This window comes from Heterocephalus glaber, unplaced genomic scaffold (assembly GCF_053883595.1).
Source record: "Heterocephalus glaber isolate CG9 unplaced genomic scaffold, H.glaber_assembly_v1.0 deba00000738, whole genome shotgun sequence".
Classification (NCBI taxonomy): domain Eukaryota; kingdom Metazoa; phylum Chordata; class Mammalia; order Rodentia; family Bathyergidae; genus Heterocephalus; species Heterocephalus glaber.
The window spans coordinates 972981-979346 of NW_028258161.1; positions in this window are offsets into that span (position 1 = coordinate 972981).

The window sequence follows — 6366 nt, forward strand, 5'->3', positions numbered from 1 at the left end:
ACCAACAGAATATACATATATAGCCAAATTAATTATAATATATTGGCTCACATGATCATGATGACTGCCACCTTCCAGCTGGAGATCCAATAAAGCTGGTACATTTTGAAGACCTGAGAGCCAGAAAGCCAATGGTATAGATTCCAGTACATGTCTGAAGACCTGAGAATCTTTGTTGGAACTCTCAAAGAAGCCTTCCAAGGATTGTTTCACCCCATCTCCCTTCTTCAAAGCTGAGGTCCAGAGCTCCACACCCCATAAATTCCAGTGGAATAGTGACTCTTTCTCACTTCTCTTGGACACCAACCCTGTGTTCCAACTCTGGGTTGCTGACCCCATAATTTTTGCTCCTGAAATATATTGCCTGTTAGGCTGCTTTCCCATATGGTAATTTGAGCCTCAAAACATCCCACAGGATCCAGGAGAAGGTGTGTGTTCGAGCTGCAGCAGTCAGACAGAGAACAGGTTCAACTTTCCTCATCTTCCTACTCTTTTTAGGCACTCAACAGATTGCATCATGCCCTCTCATACTGGGGAGGGCCACCTGACTTTCTCAGTCCACCAATTCAAACTCCAGAATCACTTTCACTGATACACGGGAAACTACGTTTAGCCAGCTGTCTGGGTGTCCTGTGGCCCAGTCCGCATGATACATGAAATGAACCATCCCAACTTTCTTCTAAAATGTAGACAGCCCCAGTATATGGTGGTTCAACTTAATAGCTCTTCATCTTTACCATATGCAAAAGTGATACATATGCAGCAGCAATTGTACACCACATTTTCCCAGGCTAGTGATAAGCAGTTCAATATTCTCTCAAAGGGCAGTGGCGGCAAACATAGCCCTCCATCAGCCACAGGGTCACCAGAGGAAACAACTGGTGCTTCACACTGTCCTGCACCACTCAACGGTGATGTTTGGTAGGTTGGTGTATTAAATGCAGCATTTTTTAACTTAAGGCATTTTCAATGTATGATAGGTGTTTTGGGATATATCTATATGACTGCAAGTTAAGAATCATTTACAATGTATCAGAAAATCTTAAATAGTATTCTAGAAACTTACCCTTAAAGAACTGTGTAAAGCTGCTTTTACAGTGCAGTATGAGGGGCCAAGGATTTGGCTTAGTGGTGACACTGGCTGCCTCGCAAGCACAAGGTCCCAAGTTCGATCCCTGGTACCAAAAAAAAAGAAAAAAAAAATACAGTACAGTATGGCATCACTAATAATTTTAATATTAAAAAACTTCAATTACTATTAAAAAGGAATGGACCCAAAATATATAATGATGAAATGCAATTCTATATAGTTAATACAATTGTGATATACAAGACAATGTAATACTTTGTTTGGTGAAAGATTTGGGCCTCTAGGTGGATGATAAAACCACAATGTTGTTTTCAAAATTACATATCTATACATTTGTGGGTAGTCGAAAGTATAGTGTTGAGATACAGATGGATATCTTTGGTTTGCTGCCCCTGAAAATCTATTTGTCTGCACTGATAAGGCTGATATGATATGCAGGAAACCTGTATGATTTTGGCTCAAGGGAGAAAATGGCATTTCAGGAATGGAGATACACAAAGAGGTGGAGAAGAAAGAAAATGGGGGAGATTTCAAAAACAGACTCTATTTCAAGATGCATCCAGAGTCTCATCCAGAGACTCATTCTGAGTCTCAACCAAGAGAGAAGTAGGGAGAGAGACTGAAGAACTGTGTTGGTAAAAGACTCCCAGCCTCTGGACACCAATTTTGACCCTTCAGGGCCTCCATAACTGAGATGGGGGAGGAGATCTGACCACTCCTGCCTGAAACTCCACTAAGCTGGCACCAATGCACAAAAGAGGCATCTCTTAGTGGGTAGCAGTGCACTAGTGGCACTGGAACAGAAGAGAGCTGTGCTACTGAGCATGTGTGAGACATACACTCAGAATCTCTAGGAGACAGACCCTGAGGAAGATCTGAAGTCCAGGTGAGCAAGAGAGGGTGGGATTTGTCTCAGAATGGGCACTGTTATGGTTTAGACACAGACTGTCCAAGAGTCTCCTGTGTTCAGGCTTGGAGCTTCTGGAGATGATTGGATCATGGAGGTGCTGTACCCATCAGTGGATTAATCTGATGAATCCACAGCTGAACGTGCTATTTGGAGATGGATCCTGGTCAGAAAAGGTGGGTGACTAGGGATGTGACCTGGGGTCTGTCTCCCTCCTCAGCTCCTGCTTTCCCTATCTGCTTCCTGGCTACCACGATGTGAGCAGCTTTACTCTGCAAGGCCCTTCCACTTTGCTGGTCTTGACTTGGAGACAGAAACTATGGAATGAATCTTCTAAAACCTGTGAGACAAAATAAGCCTGTCTTCCCTTAAGTTATGAGTGTCAGGTATTGTGTCCCACAGATAGGAAAGGGACTAAGACAGGCCTGAATCTAACACATGAATTCTGGACCTGCTGGTGTTTTGAATTTTTTGTTACTGAACGCTCTGCTGTGCATCACAGGATCTCTAACAGCATTTCTGGCCTCTTCTCACTAAGTGCAGATAATAGCCCCCAACCTAAATGTGACAAGAAGATATGTCTCCAAACATTGTCACATGTTCCCTGGGCTCAAAATCTCCCCAGACAGAAAAGCACTGGTAAAATGGAACTGCAGTTGTAGCCACAGGATGATGCATGACCATAGCTATCATTTTTTGTTTTTGTAGTGTGTTGGGCTTCACGTTTCCAACTTACTTAATGCTCATAGAAACTTTGTGAGGTAGGTCCTCTACTTGTGTATTTGAAAGATGAATAAACAAAATCACCAGGAGGTTAAGTTCACGCAGTTTAAACACGGTGGAACTGTGGAACTATGCCACCGCCTGCCTCACAAGCACAAGGTCCCAAGTTGGATCCCTGGTACCAAAAACAAAAAACAAAAAAACAAAACAAAACATGGCAGAACTGGAATGGAAACTTCTGCATTATAACCAAAGAGCTTGTACTTTCAAGAAAGCATTAATATGATTTAATTGTGGCCTTAGTGTGCAATTGCTATTTTTCTTTGCAGGTTTTTATTCATTTTTGTAGTTTTCAAATTTTTCCAATATGAGAAGTAACCTTAATAATATTTGAACAATATTTAGCAAGTAATTTCCTAACTTCCAGTGCTGCAGGATTCCTGTATAACAAAGCTGAATGGCAAGTGTATCTCACCAAAAAGCCCCATTGGGTATCTTTGTGCACCATCCCAAGAAAAGACCAAGAAAGCCAGGATGATCTTATACTCAGACTGAAACTCAGCAGCATAAAAGAGAGGCCTGACAGATGATGAATTCATTCTCTGTGGTTTGCTGAGTCCAGTCTTCATACTGTCTCCCTGACCACACCCGCGCTGAATCCCAGTCCACAGTCTATGACTCACCAGCCACAGGTGCCCATCTGAAAGCAGGCAGAGGGCAGCCTCTCACTCACAGCAGGCAACAGACAGTCTCTTCTCCATGGGGTCACAGGCACTGCTTCTGGCTGGGGGCAGGCATGGTGTGGGTGGATAGACCCAGGCTGAGGCTCAGACTGCATCTCTCCCATTTGCATTCAGGTTAGTGGTTCCTGTCTGGGCCGCTGCTGAGCAGTTCTGCAGAGCCTGCCTGTCAGACACTGCTTATGCTCAACCCTTAATGGCTTTTTTCTATCTTAAGTGAATTTAACAATGGTGAAAGGTGCTAGTATGAAATCCCCAGAGAGGAGCTTTGTGGAAAGAGCACTTGGAATGCAAGTTGCCTCCCCAGTTCAACTCACTTCCACGGAGCCACCTGGAGAATATGTCACCCAGAAGCTACAGGGGACCCTTGAGTTCGGCAGACATCCTTCAGGAAAGCCAGCTGTGTGCAGGTCTGCAAAACTGGAGACATCCTGCTTTTTCTTTAATCTCCACAGCCAGGAGTGTTTCAGGGTAATTTAATCTCTATGTTTCTGTTTCATTTGCACTTAACTTGTCACAGGATTCCTTCCTAAAAGCCATTGGTTGCTCAAGAGGGCTTGTGAGCTCTCTAAACATCTATCTTTTCTTTAAAAAAATTTTTTTGTACTGGTCAAGTTCAAAGTAATGCCGAAGCCACACATGAATAAGAGATGGTTTTAGATTTCAAATCCAGATAAGTTCCTAAAAATGGTTTTATGAGGCAGCCCATTTCACAAATCAATCAATGCCAGATGAAAGCAGGTATCAGTTTACCACTTGGGACTGAGAGTTAAGGCTGAGGTGCGAAGTTCGTGATCAAGAGAGGATGGAATAAAGGGGCAAGAAAATGGAAAGGGAAGCTGAAAACATCATAATTCCAGCTCCTAAGGTTGACTTCTCACATACGAGGCACAGTGCTAAGTTTTTATAACAGGGCTGCAATTTTCCACTTCTCAGGAAAGAAGCTCCCTATTTTATAGATGAATAAACTTAACTTGAGAAGTTAATCTTCCTGTTCACACAGGTGGCCACTGATGCACCCAGAATCAAATGCTGCTTTATCTGAATCCAAATCAGTGATGTTGAAATGAGGGAGGAATGGAAGAGAAGAGGAGAAGGAAGGGAGGGTTCTGGGCCTGCCCTCGCCCATTGCCCATGTAGACCTACATCCTGCTGGAGCGCCTTGTTCCCTACCTGTCTTCCTCACCTCAGAAGCCTTGTGGGACACAAGGTGAGTCTGGCTGATCTCTGTGTTCCTCACACAGATTATGGTCACTGCTGTGACAGCTTCTCAGCTGCGACTGCCAGGCTTCTCTCCTACTTACCTTAATGAAGCTGGAGCTGGAGCTGTGAAGGGTGAGGCTCCAGCCTTCTGCCCTGTGCCCAAAGCCTGGCTGTACTCCTGCTGGAAGCAGGAGACAAACCATTTCTCGAGCACTGAAGTCAGTTATTTCTGTGGAACGTGCATTTTCCAGACAAAATTCCTCTGTGTGTTGTACAGGGTGAAAAGAAGAAACAGGGCTCCGTGTGTGTGTGTGTGTGTGTGTGTGTGTGTGTGTGTGTGTGTGTGTCAGTGGGGCCTCTGTGGAGCTGGACAATTTTTATCACAGTTGAACCACAGCTTATGTGGGGCCTGAGTTCCCTTGATGTTTGGTTCATGAAGTGCTGAGGCCCTCTGATGGCAGGATGGTTTGTACCTGATATTAAGAGCATCACAGTGAAGAAGAGATGATCACATGCCTTTGATTTTTATTGTTTTGTCCTATCCAGTATCAATTTATATAGATAACCATAGGTATTTCCGAGACTTAAGGGCACTGATTAGTCCTTAAGGCTTAGGTTATTAAGGTTAGCCTTTAATAGGTTATCTTTCTTACCTATTTAAATGTGCATAAACACCACACTCACACTTCCCTTCAAATAAGAACTGTCTGGTGACAGAGGACATGAATATAATATACATTGAACCCCCCCAAAAAATGTGAAATTAAGGGGCACAGTGGAGCAAGGGAGTGGTAGAGGAATGGTTAAAGTATATTATATGCAAGGACAAGTCTGCCAAAATGAAATCCATTCATCTGTATGACCAATATGCATAAATAAAAATGTGAGCGAAAGATTATGAAAGAAAAAAAAAATCAGGTTTTCCCTCCAAATTATGAAGTGTAGAAATCCCAAATCAGGTGGTGAAAATGTTAAAATAGAGACAACTAAGGTACCTGGGCTCTGAGAGGACCCTAAGCACAAGCTCTGGGCTTCTGGAGAAAAGCAGTTCTAGCCCTGCTCTCAGGACAGAGGGGTTGGAGTGCTGGGAGAATGTGAAGGGGACCCAGGACAGGCCTTTCCTTGGGCTCCTGGATACTTCCAGATAAAAAGGTATGGAAGATGACTGATGGTGGCATGGATGTAGCAAGGATTGCAGAACCACAGGGAAGGGAAATGCTAGTTCCAAGAGACACCAGCTACTTCATAGAGCCTGGGCCACGTGGGGGAGTCCAGACCTGCCATGTTCCACGAGGCTGAAGGGTTCATGGAGGGAAAAATGATGGTGAGAGATTAAGAAAGACAGACAAAGAGATTTAATAAGGTACAGGTGGGGCCAGGTGGGGGCTCTTAGCTCCTGATGGGAGGAAAAGACCACCAGGCAAATGCAGCACATTTATTTATAATGGTAGAGATAAGGGAAGTGCAGCGGGAGGTAAAAGGGGCTGGGCTGTAACCAGAGCCAGGAGAGTAGCTAAGGCCTGCAGGGCACTGTGCTTGGTTTCCTGGTAAGTGGGCGGGGAGGAAGACAGTCCTCTTCTCTGCCAGGCCTTGCTCCACTATGCCCCCTCGTCCTGGCCTGTTCTCCCTCAGGCCCTGCCTCATCCTGGGGAGGAGGCCCGTTAGGCCTGGCCGTAGTGATCTACAGCACATTGCTCCCGGCA